This window comes from Mustela nivalis (assembly GCF_964662115.1).
Source record: "Mustela nivalis genome assembly, chromosome: 2".
Taxonomy (NCBI): domain Eukaryota; kingdom Metazoa; phylum Chordata; class Mammalia; order Carnivora; family Mustelidae; genus Mustela; species Mustela nivalis.
Genome location: NC_139021.1, coordinates 103812849 through 103835122, shown reverse-complemented (window position 1 = coordinate 103835122; position 22274 = coordinate 103812849).

Below are 22274 nucleotides of genomic sequence, written 5' to 3'. Positions count from 1 at the left end.
TCTTTCACTGGTCTGCCACTGGGGATCCCGCTAAGAGAGGAGGACAGGGTAGTTTCCACCCCTGGGACAAGACAAACTGATTTCCAGAATCCTTACTCAATTAGGGTATATATATATTTTTTAAATATTTTTATTTATTTATTTGACAGAGAGAAATCACAAGTAGATGGAGAGGCAGGCAGAGAGAGAGAGAGGGAAGCAGGCTCTCTGCTGAGCAGAGAGCCCGATGCGGGACTCGATCCCAGGACTCTGAGATCATGACCTGAACCGAAGGCAGCGGCTTAACCCACTGAGCCACCCAGGCGCCCTCAATTAGGGTATATTTTTCCTGAGTCACATTTGACTATTTCAATTTAAACTAGAAAACAAGGGTATCACTAGTTTACTAATGTTCCCTTTTTTGGAATGCGGGCGCACGCAGTGATTTCTGTAGAGATGGTTGCATTTTGATAGTACAAGGGTTATTATAAAGCTTTCTGGCCGTTCCTCGGGATAGGCATTTACAGTGGTTCCCTTGCCGTGACTGGAGTGTGTCCTCCTCACTGGAGGGTGAGGTATGGGGTAAACAAAGCCCCAGGAAACCCTCTTCAAGTCTGATAAAGCAATAATCAAAATTACCCCCCAAATATAGAGGAGCGATGAGACCATTTTGTGTGCTAATCAGTAATTAGGGAGCAGTGAGGGAGTAGTACCCAGCTGTTCTCGGCATGTGGTGGAAATTAGGACACTTCTCTTCTGAAGGAAGATGTCAAACTTAATTTACTGTAAGTACTTACATGGTTTTTCTTTTTAATAAGCAAGAATGAAATGTAAGCCTGACTCAGTTTTGAGATTTTGAGTCCCCTTGCTGGGTCTCTCCTTTTGACTTCCTGTCTCCATCCTGGGCCAAACAACACCCCTCCCTAGTGCCCACTCTGCTCTGAGGTTGTCTGACCCCTCCACTCTATCCCTTTCTTTGCCACCGGGACCAATGGCTACCTGTAGGGAGAAATATCCTTCCCCTTTCACCCACAGGTAAACCTAGCTGCGTAGCTTTTTGGACTTTGGGAAGAATATATATATTGGTGTTCCTCTCTTTGAAGTGGAAGGGGTGTTTAATAAAGAGGTAGGAGAGTAAGTTGCAAAAAAAAAAAAAAAGCTGAAATTAAGGACTCTGGGGTAGGGATTTACAGATGCAGTTGCTCTTTCTGATTCATATAGGGGGTCAATTGAAATGATGCCCTCCCTCCTTAATTATGCTCATCTACTTAAGGGAAAGGCACCATTCATATTGGATTAAGGCCTTCACTAATGATCTGATTTTTAACTTCATTACCTCTGTAAGACCCTATCTTTAACATGTCTTTGTTAGGCATATTCCTACTCAAAACATCTTGCAAAACATTGTAAAGCTGCATCAGCCAAACCAATCTTTGTTTGGACCTTTTTTTTTTCTTTATATTTGGAAGACATGAGAACTTTGTGCATGTGAATGCCTTTGTTTCTCCACTTTCATAATTTTTATTTCCTTGTTAAAATTCCTTTTAAAAAATTCCCAAACTTGGCTGCCTGGGTGACTCAGTCATTAAGCAACTGCTTTCAGCTCAGGTCATGAGCCCAGGGTCTTGGAATCAAGTCCCGGATCAGGAAGCCTGCTTCTCCCTCTCCTGCTATGCTTGTGTTCCCTCTCTTGCTGTGTCTCTGTCAAATAAATAAATAAAATCTTAAAAAAAAAAAATTCCCAAGCTTGCTTTGGCAAAACGGAAGGGATATTTTTTATGTTTATTATTTAAAGTTTCTATTTTTATTTATTTATTTATTTTAGAGTGGAAGGGAGGGAAGGGGCAGAGGGAGAGGGAGAGAAACTCTGAAGTAGACTTCATGCTGAGCATGGAGCCCATTGTGGGGCTAAATCTCATGACCCTGAGATCATGACCTGAGCCAAAATCAAGAGTTGGTTGCTTAACTGACTGAACCACCCAGGTGTCCCATAAAGTTTTAAATTTTATTTTCAGTTGGTTAACATACAGTGTAATATCGGTATGAGGTGTATAATACAGTGATTCAACAATTCCGTATATCACCTGGAGCTCACCACGAGTGGACGCTTTATTCCCTATCACTTAATTCACCCACTCCCCCGCTTCCCCTCTGGTAACCATCAGTTCTGTATAATTAAGAATCTGCTTCTTAGTTTGTCTTTCTTTTTTTTCCCTTTGCTCCCTTGTTTCCTCACTTCCACATATGAATGACATCATATTGTATTTGTCTTTCTTTGACTGACTTATTTCACTTAGCATGATACTCTCTAGCTCCACCCACATTGTTGCAAATGGCAAGATTTCATTCTTTTTATGGCTGAGTAATATTCCATCATCTATTTATCACCTCTTTATACATTTATCAGTTGATGAACACTTGCGCTGTTTCCATAATTTCATTATTATAGATAATACTGCTGAAAATATTAGGGTGCAGGTATCTCTTTGAAATACTATTTTTGTATTCTTTTGTGTTCATAGGGTAGTTCCATTTTTAGCTTTTTGGGAAACCTCCATACTATTTTCCAGCGTGATAGCACCAGCTTACATTCCCACCAGCAGTGCAAGAGGGTTCCCCTTTCTCCACATCCTTGACAACACCAGCTGTTTCTTATGTTGTTGATTTTAGTCATTTTTGTAGCTGTAAGGTACTATCTCATTGTGGTTTTGATTTACATTTCCCTGATGACTGGTGATGTTGAGCATCTTTTCATGTGTCTGTTGGCCATCTGGATGTCTTTTTTGGAAAAATGTCTATCCATATCTTCTGCCCATTTTTTAGTTGGGTTATTCACTTCTTGTGTGTTGAGTTTTATATGTTCTTTATATTTCAGATTCTAACCCTTTGCTGGATATGTCACTTGCAAATATCTTTTCCCATTCTATAGGTTACCTTTTAGTTTTATTGTTTCCTTTGCAAAAGCTTTTTAATTGATGTAGTCCCAGTAGTTTATTTTTGCTTTTGTTTTCCTTGCCTCAGGAGGCATGGCTAGTAAGAAGGTGCTGTGGCTGCTATGATTTTAGGTCACACAACTAGGTGTTTAATCTATTTTGAATTTATTTTTGTGTATGGTGAAAGAATGTGGTCCAGTTCTATTCTTTTGCACATTTCTGTCCAGTTTTCCTAACACCATTTATTGAAGATAATTTTTTCCCATTGGACATTCTTTCCTGTTTTGTCAAAGATTTATTGACCATACAGTTGTAGGTTCATTTATGGGTTTTCTATTCTGTTCTATTGGTCTTTCTTTTTTAGTGCTGGTACCATACTGTATTGACTACTGCAGCTTCATAATATTACTTGAAGTCCAGACTTATGAAGCCTCCAGCTTTGTTTCTTTTTCTTTTCTTTTCTTTCTTTCTTTCTCTCTCTTTCTTTCTTTCTCTTTTCTTTTCTTTTCTTTTTTTTCCCCGAAGACTGCTTTGTCTATTTGGGGCTTTTTTGTGGTTCCATATGAATTTTAGGGTGGGTTTTCTAGTTCTTTGAAAAATCTGTTGGTATTTCGATAGGGATTGCATTAAATGTATAGATTGCTTTGGGCGATATGGGCATTTTAACAATACTTGTTTTTCACATCCAGGAGCATGGAATGCCTTTCTGTTTGTCTGTATCAACTTCAATTTCTTCCATCAGTGTTTTATAGTTTTCAGAGTACAGGTCTTTTACCTCTTTGGCTTGGTTTATTCCTAGGTATTTTATTATTTTTTGAGCTATTGTAAATGGGATTGTTGTCTTAATTTCTCTTTCTGCTGCTTCATTACTGGTGTATAGAAATGCAGCAGATTTCTGTACATTGATTTTGTATCCTGGAATTTTACTGAATTTGTTTATCAGTTCTAGCAGTTTTGGGGTGGACTTTTTGGGTTTTCCATATATAGTACTTTCCATTTGCAAATAGTGAAAGTTATACTTCTTACCATTTGGATGCCTTTTATTTCTTTTTGTTATCTGATTGTTGTGGCTAGGACTGCTAGTTCTATGTTGAGTAAAAGTGGTGGGAGTGGACATCCTCATCTTTTTTCTAATCTTGGGGGAAAATTTTCAGGCTTTCCCTGTTAAAGATGATGTTATCTGTGAATTTTTCATAAATAGCCTTTATTATATTGACATATATTCCCTCCAAATCTATTTTGTTGAGTTTTTTTTTTTTTATCATGAATAGCTTTGTACTTTGTTAAATGCCTTTTCTGCATCTACTGAGATGATCATATGGTTCTTATCCTTTCGCTTACTAATCTGATATGTCACGTTGAATGATTTGTGGATCCTTTGAAGCCCAGGAATAAATCCCATTTGATCATGGTGAATGATTTTTTTTTAATATATTGCTGCATTCTGATTGGTAGTATTTTGTTGAGGATTTTTGCATCCATGTTCATCAGGGATATTGGCCCATAATTCTCTTTTTTTGTGGTGTCTTTATTTGGTTTTAGTATCAGGGTAATGCTGCCCTCATAGAATGAATTTGCAAGTTTTCCCTTCTAAACGAAAGGATTTTTTTTTTTTTTTAAACTAAAGGATCTTGAAGTTCTTTTTTTTTTTTTTTTTAGAAGAAAGGGATCTGTAATGCATACCATGGCTGAGTTGGTTGGTACCAATTGGCTGCTTTGGTTTAGAAAGCAGGGCAGACCTGGTGAGCCAGGGCAGCTGAAGGTTAGAAAATTTAGGAGGAAAGGTGCAGCCCACTTGGAAGCCATGCCCACTTTGGTCATTGCAGTTGTTCTTAGCTGATTGGAGTTGATTGGAGTTTACAAATGTTGTGTCTGATGCTATCTTATATACTTAGGTTTCTTACATTCTACCCCAGCTTGTAACCAGGATATAACCTTGCTTTTCTAGCCAGGTGCCTTTACATACATAGTTTCCTCTTCATGTGCTGACTATGAACTGGTCTCTGTTGGACCAGTTCCCCACTTTCACTTTAAGCAAACATTCTCCAAAGACTCATCCCTGGACCAACAGTGTATGCCTCAGCTGAGGACGTATCACAAGTGTATATCTGGGTGCCTAACTCCAGACCTGGTGAATCAGAAGCTCTGGTGTGGGCACCAGTATTGTATGGGTAAGTCTCCTAGGTGGTTGTGATGCATATTCAAGTTTGGGAAGCAGGCCTTGGGGTAGTGTACCTTGTGGCAGGACCAGAGTCCAGCTCCTCTTCTCCATGAGGTATTTCCTAGTCCCCAGACTGGAGGTCATTACCTCTTGATTTGGTTTTCAGTGCTCTCTGTGTTCCTCTTGGAACCATTATGATCTAGTATTCTATTTCCCCTCCTGGAGGATAAGGTCCTTGAAGGCTGTATCATACTCACCTTTGAATTCCCCACATAATTTTCCCATGTGCTCGGACAGTATTTTTGAGACAAATGAACTCTGAGTATTTATTTATATCTGTATGTATTTATTTATATCTGTATGTATTTATTTCAACTCTGAATATTTAAATTGTTTGCATAATGTTTCTGAGGGAAGCTGGTTTTGCAGGATCTACTTCATAATTGCCATCAACCTGTATTTTGGGGCTTATCTCAGCATGTGAGTAGAAACTTCCTGTTATCTTCAGGCTAGGATTCAGGCTCCTTGGCATGGCCCCCAAGCCCTCTCCAACTGTGCCCCTGCCCACAGGTCCAGGGTAGCCTCTTTCCTGTCCATGGCTGGACAAATAGAATTGCTGTGAGTTTTCCCAAAACCACTCTGACTTCTCCAACCCTGAGCTGTGGCCTGTGCTGTTTTTTTTCTTCTGGAACACCTCTCTGGCCTTATCTGCTTGTTTGCTCCTGCTTGGCTTATTTTAACTTATGTCATTGCATTTAAAATATATATATTTATTTACTTGAAAGAGAGAAAGAGAACACAAATGGGGGGAGGGGCAGAGGCAGAGGGAGAGAAAATCTTAAGGAGCCTCTCCTCTGAATGTGGACCCCAACACAGGGCTCAATCCCAAGACCATGAGATCATGACCTGAGCTGAAGTCGAGAGTAGGATGCTCAAGCAACTGATCCACCAGGCGCCTCATCATTGTATCTTATTCTTTCAAATGTCTGGCTGTGGTATCACCCCCTCTGGAAATTCTTCTCTGGTCACTGCCCCCCCCGGGCCAGGTTGGGGACTATATCCTGGGACACCTCTGTGCCTTGTGCTCTTACAGCCCTTCTCAATGCATCTTAATTATTACTTCCTCTGTCTGGGGCCTTCTCAGCCACAGGGTCTTTGAGTGTAGGCTGTGTTCTTTCTACTTTAGTGTCTTCAACACAGCAAGGCCTCAATAAATAATACCAGAATGGACAGATAATGTTCTGGGAATGAGTCTTAAAAGAAATTTAACTAACCCATTGAATGCCCTCCTACCCTCTTGCATCTGGCCTGCATTCCACACTGCTGAGTAGCAGTCCTATTTGCATTCAGTTAAACAGAGTTGGTTTTTGTTTAACTTTCTTTACAACCTTCCCTGGAAGTGGGACTAGTTAAAATGATTTTGCCAAAACATATTTCAGCATATTCAAAAATATATCTTGGAGAAGAGTGGCTGCTAACTGGGTTCATTTCACTGTGAACAAATAATCAATGAAAGCATGAGATTTTTTTGTTAAGATCTTTTTATCCAACCTGAACACAAATAACTCAAATCACACAGTTAGTGAATGTTCTGGGAATCAATGATGTTAATTCATGGGGCGCCTGGATGGCATCCAACTCTGGGTTTCGGTTCAGGACATGATCTCTGGGTTGTGAGATCAAGCCCTGAGTCAGGCTCCATGCTCGGCTGGGTATGGAACCTGCTTAAGACTCTCTCTCTCCCTCTCTGCCTCTGTCCCCCCTGCTCTCTTGTATCTGCACTCTCTCTTTTTAAAAAAAAAAAAAGTTAATTCCACTCTATGTAAAAACAACAACTAACATTCACTGAATGTGAATAACTAACATTCTGGATCATATATTTTCCTAGATCCTGGGGATGGAACTCGTTTTTCTTCTGCCCTCATTTTCTGGTTCTCTCTTGCATTGGGCATATCCCTGCCACGCACTATGCTAGACTCAGGGGGTCTAGTGGTAAATAGGAGGTACTCAGTCTCATGGAATTTACAGATGAGATGCTTTCTGAACAACAGTTAATCACACATGGATTCTTTTTTTTTTTTTTTTCCACATGTGGATTCTTATGCCTAGCCCAGTATCTGGCGATGGATACTTGAAGAATGAATAAATGAATAAAACTATAAAATAATGGATAAGCCAATTTCAAATATTTTTATACATTACAGTTAAGAACAAGCAGCCTCTGGTTTTATCAGGCCATGTGGTCTGGGGGCTGTCCTTTCTGACAAGGTGCCAAGTATTGCAGAGAATGCCTCCAATATTCATCTTCTCCATGTATTTCTCATTCTCCTCCCTTTCCTTTCTTCCTTCATGTGGCAGAATTTGAGCTAGAAAACATAGTCAAGATTGCTTTTTTATTTTCCCCTCAAACTTCAAACCCCTCATTTTACAAAGCCATCTGATTTCCTTGATGCCAATAAAATTTTAAGTAAGATTCCTCCAAATTCATCAGGGGCCTATGAACAACGAGCTTTTGGGCTGATGTCACTGACTGGAGGGCCTGTAGGTTCTGAAGGCTACCCCTTTGAGTCTCCCCTAGAAACTGAAACTCACCTGGTGTCCTCTGATGAAGGACACACAATCCATCCTCACCCCATTCTTAGTGATACTTTGCACAGCTTTATCACAAAATTTCTCCAGAACTGATGAAAATCGTTGCAAGGACAAATTGAGGTAACAGCTGGAGAGAGATTGCTTGTGGATCAGAGATGCAAATTGGCTACGGCATTGGGTAATAAATGATTCCAATCTGTGTAAGAGGCTGGGGTCATGCTTATTACGGCCCCAAGCACCCACACTAGTGAGAGCTAGACTCTGGCAGGGATTTATCATGGAGTATATTAAAAATGTCATTAGTGAAAAATTAATATTATAAAACATTTTAGAAGGGTTGAAGCAATCATCTCACTTTAATAACACCGGACAGTTCCCATAAATACCCTTTATTTTTTCCTCAAGCAGAAAATGAGGAACATGCCAGGATTATCAGATCTCACCCTCTCTTTCCAAATTGCAAACTCAGACTGTTGATCATTTCGTTTCTTTCTTCTTAAATTGGGTCGTGTTGTTGGTTTGTTGTGTGATAGGTCATGCCTGTATTTAAAAATACAGAAGACTTGTGGCCTTTGGAGGTAAAGAAATTGCTTCTCATCAGTTGAAAATCGTGTTTTGAAGATGAATTTTTAGGGAGCTTTTCTCTTGCAATAAGTACTGAGCTGTGTGTATATAGTATCCTGTTTGGGACTTTAGAGGGGGAAAAAGAAGACATTTTGATGAAACTCATAGCTTAATAGGAAAAGCCTTAGGAATTGGGGGACTTGGAATCCTAGCACTTCTACAGAGTAGCCAGGAAATGATCTCACTGGCCTCATTTAAACTTTCTCCTTGATTTAGCATCTGCTGTTGACCCTTCAGCAATGTAGGGATTAGGAGTGCTGACCCCATCCCGAGTTGAAAATCCATGTGTAAATTTTGATTCCCTCAAAACTATTGGCTATTTTTGACCAGAAACCTTACCGATAACATAAACAATTAATACATATCTTGTATGTTTCCTACTGTATTCTTAAATAAAGTAAGCTAGAGAGAATAAAATGTTAGGAAAATCTTAGGAGAAAATACATATACAGTACTATGCTGTATTTATAAAAAAACCAGTCTACCTGCATATAAGTGGACCCAAACCTGTGTTGTTCAAGGGACAACTGTATGATATGCTATAATTGTGGTAGGAATTGAAAGAAATGATAGTAATTTAAAAAACTCAAAGGAACAAATCTGAATTTTTAAACAGTAAAGAAAATCTCAGACTTATGTACTATTAGAGCTGGAAGCAATTTTATAGATCTTATTTTTAATCTAAGAAAATGGAATATCTTTGGTTTTGCTCAGAGTCATTAGGAGTAGTTGAGAATTGGAACAAGAAACTAAGACTTTTGATTAAATAGAGTAAGAGTTCAGAACTCAGATGGGAACCAAGGCAAACCCAGTGAAGCAATAAATAAATAATGCAGAAAAATTCTAAAACAATAACACAAGACATTATATAACCAAGGGAAAAATGTGTAGTACTAGCCGAAGGAGTGAGGACTTCATAGCAGAGCAAGGCCAATGACATTGGAATGGAAGCTGTCCAGAGGTGGAATTTGAGTTCTTGTTGAGGATGGTCTTATAGGAAGGGGTAGATGGCAAAGAAAGAGGTTAGTCTAGATGTGATGAGTAGTGCCCAGTGAAAATTCAATGACTAAAGAAAGCCATGAAGGAACACTTACTAGAACAAGGAATCAACAAGATGTAGAAGTGGGAGACAGTGAAGGTTCATGCCAGGAGAGAAATTTGACAGGAGATGCCTCTTTAGCTCCTCTCATGTGCCTTGCATTGATAGCAAATGTACAGGGTGAGTAATTTAGATCTGGAGATGTTTATATTTGAATGTCAGACCTGGAATCAGAATCCAGCTCTCTTAAACCTAAGTCTAAGGACTTTTCTGTGGAAATACATACCTTCTTCCAGTTGTGTCCTCTGGTGGTGCATACATATTCATTTTCCTCTGTGTTTTTAAAAAAACATGGATTCTTGCTTGCCAAGTTAGATAAAGAATCTGGATTATATCTCAGCTTGGGAAGCCATCAGTTAATTAGGAAGAAAAAAAAAAAGAAATTTAAAAGGGAAACCCTAAGATGATAGTGATGATGATGGTGTTGTGGATAGCCAGAAGAGGTCAGTGCAGGAGAGAATTAGGAATAAATACTATCAAAATAAAAACTGAGAGACAGTCTGGGTAGGGGAGGTAATTCTTCAAGCCTCCTATTTTATCTACATAATAATAATACCTTTCCCTGTAAGGAATTCACTTTGGTTAGAAATTCCAAGTTTTTTTCCCAAGTGATCAGGGTGATTGCTCATGCTTCCCCTATCCCATCTGTGGCCTTCTTCTCTGCTGCTAAATGATGTGGCAAATTGACATTTCTGTAATAGCACAGGGGAAAAAAAAACCCACAACAACCAACAACCTGTTTTTGATTTATGCACTGCATTTTCATGCTCTGGGGCATAGATAATTTAGCAGAGGCTTGAAATGAGGGAGAAAGCATTCAAAGTCATGCGGGGATTTGATAATACCATTGGATTCAGAGTTACTTGTATGACTTTGGAAAAAAATTCTCCAAACCTTCTTTATTTCCAAACAGAGGTTATTAATCTATGGGTGTGCAAGTGACCCCTTGACAGTAAGTAAAAACCTTAGAGTGTGGGATATTGGCTGGGTATTCACTAATGCGACCAGGCATTGAATGCCATTCTTTTTTTTTTTTAATAATATTTTATTTATTTATTTGACAGAGATCACAAGTAGGCAGAGAGACAGGCAGATGGGAGGGGGATGCAGGCTCCCCGCTGAGCAGAGAGCCTGATGTGGGCCTCGATCCTAGGACCCTGAGATCATGACCTGAGCTGAAGGCAGATGGCTCAACCCACTGAACCACCCAGGTGCCCCTTGAATGACATTCTAATTAAACATCCCAAAGGGAGCAGAAGCTATTGCAACAGCCTGTCTTCTAGGGAAGGAAAAAAAAATTTGGCCTGGGATTAAGAAGGCCTGGGTCCTAGTTCCAGCAGATTATTCCATGTACAGTGTCTTCATCCTTGGACTTGCTTCCGAGGGTTCTCACGTCAGAGTTGTGAGTTCACAAATTGCTGAATGCATGACAAGCTAGTTGTGGGATCTTGTACATTTGTTTCCTCTGCTGGGAAATAAAAGCATCCTTGTTGATCATCTTTCCTTCACTAAAATCCTATGACTTGGACCTTGTGAGACTGGGGCTTATTTTATTTAATTATCATTTTGACTCATCTGATAAGAATGCTAGCTGTGGCCTGTGATGTATGAATTTAAAAGTCTTCCTAACAGTTTTGTTCATGATGAAAATTCTGTTTAAGGCAACCTCTATATTTTTAGATTATATGTAAATAGTTATGAAATGTTAGGCATAGGAGATCATACCAAGACCAGTGAAATAAAATATTATTTGAAAAATGAATAGTTTTCCATTAAATTTGTCAGGGCACATTACCTTGATCCATTCAGCTTTATTTCTTTCTTTTTATTTATTTATTTATTTATTTGACAGACAGAGATCACAAGTAGGCAGAGAGGCAGGCAGAGAGAGAGAGAGGGAAGCAGGCTCCCCGCTGAGCAGAGAGCCCGATGCGGGACTCGATCCCAGGACCCGGAGATCATGACCTGAGCTGAAGGCAGCGGCTTAACCCACTGAGCCACCCAGGCGCCCCGATTCAGCTTTATTTCTAATTCTAAAAATTAGTCCAAATGAGGGATTTTACCACCATTGAGTTACCTAGTAAGATAAAGGTAATAAAAGAAAAGCTTTGTCTGACATAAGAGCTTAAGAAATCCATATCAAGTCCATTGGTGAATGGTGGGATGTGGGCTCAGTATGCTTTATGTTATTTTTATGTATTCACTATGGATGCATGGGGATGCCCTACTAGAAATTACATTTGTACCTTTTTTTTCCCCCCTCTTCTGAAAGAAAATCCAGGAAAGTGCTTTAGAACCCCATTAGGGAAAATGTTAATTTCTCCAGCCTGGGTGTTGGCCCTCCTGGAATCCCTGCCAGAGCTCCCCTGGAAAGGGTAGGAGTTCTTGGGGTATTGAAGAAGCTTCTTTTAGATGGGTATTGCTGAGCAGTAACCCTGCCTCTGTAGAAAAGTAAGTGTATGTTGATTCCTTGTATTTTTGTATTTAGAAAGAGAGGCTGGGAGCCCCCAAAGTGTGGGTTCCTAGGAAGTGGGGGGAGGGCTTTGGCCAAAGAAGAAGAGTTTGCTGTGGTTTTGGACCAGTGAGAGGAGAGGTGAGTGAGCACATCAGAACCAGCCCTGAGTCCACAAGAGAAAACCAGTTGGTCCTCAAGGAGGTGGCTACGTGTGGCAACGGGAAGATCCAAACCTGAAATTCTGCAGCCTCAGGTGCACACTGGGTTATTTAAGGAGAGGGTGACTCTACTGTAGAGAGCCTCTAGGCAGGTGGCCATTCCCTAGAGGCTCAGCTCCTGCTGTTGCTATGGGCACAGGACATGCCTGCCACAGGGGTAGAACCTTCAGGGGGTGGTGAGTAGGCTCTGGCGCTAGTCCTGCTTCAGTGATGAGATCTCTGCCCTCCCTCCAACCCTCACCCCTACCAGTATTGGGACTGCTGAAGTACCCGGACAATTCTAGAGGTGAGGGGCATCTCAGTGGTAGACAATAGATATGCTGTTAATAGAACAGATCAGGGCTTGAATCATTACTTTCAGAAATGACCCATGGCAGCTGGAGTTGATAAAAAAAATTCATAATATTTTTTATAAGCAATATGTACACATTTAGAAGATGTGGAAAATGCAAAGTAGGAAAAGGAAGAAAATCATTCAAGCTCCCAATCCCAATGATAATCCCTGTCAAAATTTTGGTGTGGCTGTCCTCCTAAGAAAAGAATATTTTAACAAGGAAACTGCGAGTCTTTAGGGGAGACCAATTCTACATCTTTTGATGGGAACATCTTGGGCCAAGTGGTAGGTTGGGATCACTCCTCAGACAGGGAAGCCTGCCAGGTTTTTTAAGCACCTAGGTTTGGTTTTCATCATGGACTAAAAGTTTGGTGAGGGAATTTATTTTGTTCACTGCTGAGCCTTAGCAGCTAGAACAGAGACTGGCTCACAGTTGGTGCTCAAATATGTTCGAAGAATGAATGAGTGAATGAATGAATCAATGAGTGGACTTTGGCTAGGGTTATCAGATTCAACAAATAAATATACAGCATACCCAGTAAATGTGAATTTCTAATAAATGAATACTTTTAAAAGTATAACTAAATGTTGCATGGACATACTTACATTACAAATTATTTGTTGTTTATCTGAAATCCAAACTTAAGTGAATGCCCTATATTTGCTCTAGCATCTTTTTTTTTTTTAATATTTTATTTATTTATTTGACAGTGAGAGATCACAAGTAGGCAGAGAGGCGGGCAGAGAGAGAGGAAGGGAAGCAGGCTACCTGCTGAGCAGAAAGCCCGATGTGGGGCTCGATCCCAGGACCCTGAGATCATGACCTGAACCGAAGGCAGCGGCTCAACCCACTGAGCCACCCAGGCGCCCCTAGCATCTTTTTTTATGAGGTTCGGTATTCCTGTTGGATTTCTTGCTGCTTTGTTATTGAGAGATTTAAGTTATCTTTCCTAGGAGAGGGGAGATGGATGACTGGCATGTGACTTTCAGAGAGCAGAGGAAGTTTGTCATAGTCTCTTCACCCAAGTGGGTCCTTTACTCATATGCCTACCAGCCTCTCAGACAGTGAAAACTTTGCAACTGAAAACTTTGTGACACACCTTTGCTGCCGATTCCTGAGGGAATCCTGCCTTGGGAACCAATGGAGTAAATCTGATTATTTTCTATTGCACATCAGTCAAAACAAGTGAAGTTGGTACTTCTTTCACCCTAGGTTATGAGGCGAGTCTACTTTACAGGGAAAAGATGAAAGTATGCCCGTGAGAAATTTCATGCTCTGATCTGTTAATAATTCAGGAGAAACAAGTAAAATTTAGGGGTGGATAGCCTATGCTAAGAAAATACCTTTCCAGAGCTACTTAAAATATGCCAGATTGGCTTAATTTCCTACAACCTTAACTACCCTACACATTCTTCCTTGGGTACCCATGAATGACAGCTCTCTCAGGGTGCTCTCTTGGATCTAATTCTCTTTTCATTTTAGCTGAGCTCATCTGATCCCACAGTTTTAATTGATTAATCATAAATCTGACATCCCTAATTCAGACATTTATCCAGTAGATATGTGGGGAATGCCAGCTAAGTATGAGCAAAATGCTGAGGGATAACTTTAAAAACTGTTTTTTAGAGAAGACAGATAATCAAGTATTCCAAAAATAAATATGTAAAACTTATGATAAAGGCAAGTGAAGAAAAAAATGGAGAGTGCTATTAGACTGGCCAAGAATACTAAAGAAGGTTTGGGTGGCTGGTGTGGAGAAAGAAGAGGAGGGTGCTATGAAGACATGTCTGGGTTAGATCACATGGAGCCTTGGAGAACACATCACATATTTTGTTCTTTGGCATGAGAACAATGGGAGTTCCATTATGAAGTTCTGAGCTAGAGAATGGAATAAGCAGATTGCAGTTTGAAAAGCTGAGCCTTAGCAGCTAGAACAGAGACTGGCTGTTCATCACTCTGGCTGTGGTGTGAAGAAAAGATTGAAGGTCCGTTTTGGATATGGGCAGGGCCAGTTAGAAAGCTTGAACTGTAGTCCAGGTAAGATAAGATGGTAGTTTGGTTTAGGGTGGTAGTGGTAGAGACAGAGTAAAGAACGAAACTAGGTAAGTAGTAACTGGCAGAGTTGGAAGAAGGGGGTGTGGTGTCAAGACTGGCTCTGAGGTTTCTGATGTGCATAGCCTGATGGTGTTAGTTGCCATTCACTAAGATATGGAAGACTAGAAGGAGACTGGGTTTTTGGGAAGGTCCTAAGTTTGGTTTGGGACATGCTGAATTTAATGTGCCTTTAGGGCTTTGTATGGTAATGTTGAATAGGCAGTTGGGTGTATTGGCATTGGAACTCCAAGGAAAGGTCTGGGTTACATACTTAAATTGGAACTTGTTGACATCTGGTTGATGTTTGAAGCCATGAGATCACCTAAACAAAGGGTATAAAGTGAAAACAGAGTGCATACCTATGTCTAATTCCTGAGGAGCCCCCTCTTATTTAAAAGGTATTCAGAGAAGGATGAATTAACCAAGGAGATTGGAGAATAGCCAGAGGAAGCTAAAAGTGTATATAGTTCCATCAGAGCTGGTAGAAGAGAACCTTTTAAGAAGGACGGCTGATGGTGTTTCTTGAAAGGTTAAGTGAGATGAAGACTGAACAATTTAATGGGTTTATTGTCATTGCAGTCACTGACAGCCTCTGGAGAGTTGTTTTGATACAGAAAGACATGAAAGATATATGGAAAAGAATTGAGTTTGGGGAGGTCAGAAATAGAGATAGTGAGTTAACAAAGAATTATCTTGACATTTCAGTGTCAAGGAGAAGAGATAGTGCAGTGACTTGAAGAGTAAGTGGTAAAGGTAGAAGAAATTTTATTTTAAGATGGAAGAGACTTAAGACTGTTTAAAAATGTTGAAAATAGAACTGCCCTATGACACAGCAATTGCACTACTGGGTATTTACCCTAAAGATACAAACGTAGTGATCCAAAGGGGCACGTGCACCCGAATGTTTATAGCAGCAATGTCCACAATAGCCAAAGTATGGAAAGAACCTAGATGTCCATCAACAGATGAATGGATCAAGAAGATGTGGTATATATACACAATGGAATACTATGCAGCCATCAAAAGAAATGAAATCTTGCCATTTGCGACAACATGGATGGAACTAGAGTGTATCATGCTTAGTGAAATAAGTCAAGCAGAGAAAGACAACTATCATATGATCTCCCTGATATGAGGAAGTGGTGATACAACATGGGGGCTTAAGTGGGTAGGAGAAGAATCAATGAAACAAGATGGGATTGGGAGGGAGACAAACCATAAGTGACTCTTAATCTCACAAAACAAACTGAGGGTTGCTGGGGGGAGGGGGGTTGGGAGAAGGGGGTGGGGTTATGGACAATGGGGAGGGTATGTGCTTTGGTGAGTGCTGTGAAGTGTGTAAACCTGGCGATTCACAGACCTGTACCCCTGGGGATAAAAATATATGTTTATAAAAAATAAAAAATTTAAAAAAACCTGATAGAATGTAATCATTAACTAGAAAGGAAAGAATAAATGTAGGATAAGAAGAAGTCATTGATAGTGGAAGGAAGAATCCAACTAAGGGAAAAGGAAATAGGCCCAGAGCATAAGCTGAGGAACTGACCTTACATTGCTGAAGGGGCATAGCAAGAGGGAGAAGCAGACATGTTTCACTTTCAAAACCTGTATAGGTCTGTTATCAGAAAGCTGAGATCTCTATTCTCCTGAAGTAGGAGGTGAAGCTCTTCATCTACTGAGAGGAAACAAAACTGGGCAGTACTGGTTCCTAAATGAACCAATTGGGTAGTATCGTTCCCAGTAGAATGCCAACAGTGTTTACCATGAGCATCCAATCAGAAGGATAAATTGGAACTCACACCAAAGTTGAGTCCATTTGTTGGATGATTAGAACAGAAACAGTGTAAATGCACCTTTTGTAAAACTTTCTCGGACATGCACACCATTAGTGTTTTCTTACTCCCAGTTATTGTAACATATAATAATCTATGTCTATGGGATGCCTGGATGGCTCAGCCAGTTAAGCGTCTGCCTTCAGCTCAGGTCATGATCTCCGGGTTCTGGGATCGAGTCCTGCATCAGGCTCCTTGCTCAGCAGGGAGCCCGATTCTTCCTCTGCCTGCCACTCCTGTGCTCTCTCTTTCCTGCTCTCTCTCTGACAAATAAATAGGTAGCAGCTTTTTAAAAATATTTAAAAAACGCAAATAATCTGTTTCTATAAGTAATGTATCTAGTACAAAAAATAAGAATTTCCCTCAAGTATAATTAATTTTGTCACAAAGGTAAAAAAATTAGATTGGAAAAGTTACTTGCATTATATAAGGTGATGAGTGTGTAAAAAGTGCCTTCACTTGCTTCACTTTTATATGCTTAAAGCTGATTAGTAGTTGTTATCAACCAAAACTCTTTTCTGAAACCACTGAATTGGAATTAACTTGACAATGGCATAAAAGATGTTAAGAATGTGAGTGACCAATGTTAATGAACAAAATATAACTCATTTTGAGCTTATTCTTAAAACTATGTCTTTCTTTTAAAAGTATAAAGAAAGGTAATTATACATACCAATGTTTGAGGGAAAAATAAAAGTTGAACTGTTCATTGAATAAGAATAAAGTATCCAGAAAGGTTAGTTTTTCTTGTACTCTGAATTAAATGAAGCAGGAATTATATCAGAATGGTTTTTTCCTCCTCATTTAACAATTTTCCATTCATGCAGAATATGTATATTAAAATTTTAAAGCTACTATGGCCATTTGCATTAATGTGAATTCTCTGAAGTTAAATTGGGGGCTAAAAAATCTTTTGTTAACCTTGTGCAAACTCACGTTATTACAGAATTACTTCTTGGCCAATAGAACAATTCCATAAAGACTTTTCAACTAGTTTGCTAAGATCCATGAGCCAGTTCTTTTCTCCAACATTCTGGTGGTTTTTGTTTGTTGGTTGGTTTGTTTGTTTTAATTTTATTTTATTTAAATATAATCAGTTAGCATATAGTGTATCATTAGTTTCAGAGGTAGAGTTCAGTTTTTCATCAGTTGCATAGAACACCCAATTCTCATTAAATCATATGCCCTCCTTAATGCCCATCACCCGGCTACCCCATCCCATCCCCCCACCCACATCCCTCTAGCAATTCTCTTTCTTAGAGTTTAGAGTTTCTTATGGTTCGCCTCCCTCTCTGATTTCATCTTATTTTGTTTTTACCTCCCTTCCCCAATAATCCTCTGCTTTTTTCTTAAACTCCACATATCAGTGAAATCATATAACAATTGTCTTTCTCTGATTGACTTATTTCACTTAGTGTAATACCCTCTCTTTCTATCCACATCATAGCAACTTGTAAGATTTCGGTTTTTTCTTTTCTTTTTTTAAATAATTTTTAATAAACATATATATATTTTTAATTTATTTTTTACTTTCAGCATAACAGTATTCATTATTTTTGCACCACACCCAGTGCTCCATGCAATCCGTGCCCTCTACAATACCCACCACCTGGTACCCCAACCTCCCACCCCCTGCCCCTTCAAAACCCTCAGATTGGTTTTCAAAGTCCATAGTCTCTCATGGTTCACCTCCCCTTCCAATTTCCCCCAACTCCCTTCTCTCTATCTCCCCATGTCCTCTATGCTATTTGTTATGCTCCACAAATAAGTGAAAACATGTGATAATTGACTCTCTCTGCTTGACTTATTTCACTCAGCATAAGCTCTTCCAGTCCCGTCCATGTTGCTACAAAATTGTGTATTCATCCTTTCTGATGGAGGCATAATACTCCATAGTGTATATGGACCACATCTTCCTTATCCATTCGTCCGTTGAAGGGCATCTTGGTTCTTTCCACAGTTTGGCAACCTTGGCCATTGCTGCTATAAACATTGGGGTACAGATGGCCCTTCTTTTCACTACATCTGTATCTTTGGGGTAAATACCCAGTAGTGCAATGGCAGGGTCATAGGGAAGTTCTATTTTTAATTTCTTGAGGAATCTCCACACTGTTCTGCAAAGAGGCTGCACCAACTTGCATTCCCACCAACAGTGTGAGAGGGTTCCCCTTTCTCCACATCCTCTCCAACACATGTTGTTTCCTGTCTTGCTAATTTTGGCCATTCTAACTGGTGTAAGGTGGTACACCAGTCAATGTAGTTTTAATTTGAATCTCCCTGAGGGCTAGTGATGATGAACATTTTTTCATGTGTCTGATAGCCATTTGTATGTCTTCATTGGAGAATTGTCTGTTCATATCTTCTGCCCATTTTTTGATATGATTGTCTGTTTTGTATGTGTTGAGTTTGAAGAGTTCATTATAGATCCTGGATATCAACCTTTTGTCTGTACTGTCATTTGCAAATATCTTCTCCCATTCCGTGGGTTGCCTCTTTGTTTTCTTGACTGTTTCCTTTGCTGTGCAGAAGCTTTTGATTTTGATGAAGTCCCAAAAGTTCATTTTCGCTTTTGTTTCCTTTGCCTTTGGAGACATATCTTGAAAGAAGTTGCTGTGGCTGATATCGAAGAGTTTGCTACCTATGTTCTCCTCTAGGATTCTGATGGATTCCTCTCTCACATTGAGGTCTTTTATCCATTTTGAGGTTATCTTTGTGTATGGCGTAAGAGAATGGTTGAGTTTCATTCTTCTATATATAGCTGCCCAGTTTTCCCAGCACCATTTATTGAAGAGACTGTCTTTTTTCCACTGTATATTTTTTCCTGTTTTGTCGAAGATTATTTGACCATAGAGTTGAGGGCCCATATCTGGGCTCTCTACTCTGTTCCACTGGTCTATGTGTCTGTTTTTATGCCAGTACCATGCTGTCTTGGTGATCACAGCTTTGTAGTAAAGCTTGAAATCAAGTAACGTGATGCCCCCCGTTTTATTTTTGTTTTTCAACATTTCCTTAGCGATTCGGGGTCTCTTCTGATTCCATACAAATTTTAGGATTATTTGCTCCAGCTCTTTGAAGAATACCAGTGGAATTTTGATCAGAATAGACTCTTTCTTTGAAGCCTGCATTACCCTGATCCCCAAACCAGGCAAAGACCCTACCAAAAAGGAGAATTTCAGACCAATATCACTGATGAATATGGATGCTAAGATTCTCAACAAGATTCTAGCAAACAGGATCCAACAGCACATTAAAAAGATTATCCACCATGACCAGGTGGGATTCATCCCTGGCTACAAGGATGGTTCAACATTCGCAAATCAATCAATCAATGTGATAGAACAAATTAATAAGAGAAGAGAGAAGAACCACATGGTCCTCTCAATTGATGGAGAAAAAACATTTGATAAAATCCAGCATCCGTTCCTGATTAAAACGCTTCAAAGTATAGGGATAGAGGGAGCATTCCTGAACTTCATAAAATCTATCTATGAAAGACCCATGACAAATATCATCCTCAATGGGAAAAAGTTTGCATCCTTCCCATTGAGATCAGGAACACAACAAGGATGCCCACTCTCACCACTCTTGTTCAACATAGTATTAGAAGTCCTAGCAACAGCAATCAGACAACAAAGAGAAATAAAAGGTATCCAAATTGGCAATGAAGAAGTCAAACTCCCTCTCTTCACAGATGACATGATTCTTTATATGGAAACCCCAAAAGACTCCACCCCCAAACTACTAGAACTCATACAACAATTCAGCAACGTGGCAGGATACAAAGTCAATGTACAGAAATCAGTGGCTTTCTTATACACTAACAATGAAAATACACAAACGGAAAATAGAGAATCGATTCCATTTACTATAGCACCAAGAACCATAAGATACCTGGGAATAAACCTAAGCAAAGAGGTAAAGGATCTGTACTCGAGGAACTACAGAACACTCATGAAAGAAATTAAAGAAGACACAAAAAGATGGAAGACCATTCCATGCTCTTGGATCAGAAGAATAAACATTTTTAAAATGTCTATACTGCCTAGAGCAATCTATACTTTTAATTTTTGTTTGTTTTTTGTTTTGTTTTGTTTTTTTAAAGATTTTATTTATTTATTTGACAGAGAGAAATTACAAGTACACTGAGAGGCAGGCAGAGAAAGAGAGAAGGAAGCAGGCTCCCTGCTGAGCAGAGAGCCTGACGCGGGACTTGATCCCAGGACCCTGAGATCATGACCTGAGCTGAAGGCAGCAGCTTAACCCACTGAGCCACCCAGGCGCTCAAGGTTTGGGTTTTTTTTTAAGGCTTTTATGAGAGGCTTTCAGTCATATGTGTGTGTGAATTTGTGTTAATCATGCTACCAGAGGCTTTTTTTTTTTTTTTAGCTGCTGAGAAACAAGTATGAATCTTCACAATTGGGACCACATCAAATAAGATGAGTGTGGTAGAAGTGTGCTGAAATTAGTAACAGTGTGATATAGAGTTAAGCATGTAGAACCTTGTTAGAATGAGAGAGCTTTCACCACATGTGATCACCACGGTTCTTCGAATAATCATTTATTGAGCACATACTGAATTCTGGAACCTGTGCTATAGGCCAGGGAAGATGAACATGTATTTTGCTTTTAAACGTCTAGGATAACCAGTAGATAGCTTGGAAGAACAGATGGCTCATGAAATCCTGATAATTTGAGAAGACACAAAGCGGGAAATGATGTTAGCTCAATTTGTTAAGCAAATCATCGAGTGGCAGAAACTCGGGAAATTCAGTCCCCTGTTCCTTCACAAGGAAATATGGAAATTTCCTTCTGTTTTCCTTCTCTAAAAAGTTGCACAGTCCTCTTCTTCACCTCCAGAATCTCCCTTAGTTCTTACTTCTTTTTGAAGTCTTCCCTGGATGGTGGGATGAGGTACTAACTTCATTTGTGTGTCCCATACCAGTCCAGACACAACCTTCACCTTCCCTCCTCCATCACCACGTTTCCCCTTCAGATTGATGGGCTTGTCTAATCCTTTGTTCAGTTCATACATTTCATCAATGGTTAGTTATCTGTGCTTTCTTTTTTGAACTTGAGAGCTGTTTCTGAGTGTGAGCGCCACGCTCTTCTGTTTTTGTTTGTATGGCCTTCAGTGTGTGATCATGAGATAGGCAATAGTTGATATTTAATATTGATTTGAGGCTAACATTCTGAATAGGGCTCAGAACAGTACTAATGGGCCACAATTTGTAGCCACTTACTACTTTTTAGGCACTATGCTAAGCGCTCTTTATGTATGAACTCATTTAATTATTCTGACAATCCTGTGAGAGAATTAGCTCCACTCTGCAGATGATAACAAAACTGAGGCTATACAACTAAAATTGAAAAACCTTAGGTTTAAGTCCAAGTTTTCCTGACTGATCTTGAATGTATAGCCACTAAATATGTGGTTATTAGCATGATGGGCAAGGGCAGAGACTCAGGGGTCAGGCCATCTGGATCTGTCTCTCTAGCAACTAACTGTATGACTCCAGTCCCTTAAACTCAGTTTCCCTATCTGCAAAAAGGGGATAATAATATAACTTGTTATATGGAGACTTTTACAAGAGATAAATGAGTTCGTAGCTATAATAGAATTCCTTAAGTAGTTCCTGTCACATAGTAAGTGCTAGTCAGCATATCATTACTATCAATCTTGTTGTTTAGCTTTTCTGATGCTAAAGTGGTAAAAACAGAAGTCAGAAGCAAATCTATAATGTTCTTACCAGCGTGTTCTGAAATTACGTGGTGCATATAGTAGTGGGACAATGATATTCTTTTTTTTTTTTTTTTAAAGATTCGTTTATTTATTTTAAAGAGAGAGAGAGCACAAGTGGGAGGGGCAGAGGGAGAGAATCTTCTGAAGCAGACTCCATGCTGAGTGTGGGACTTGATCTCATGACCCTGAGATCACAACCTGAGCCAGAACCA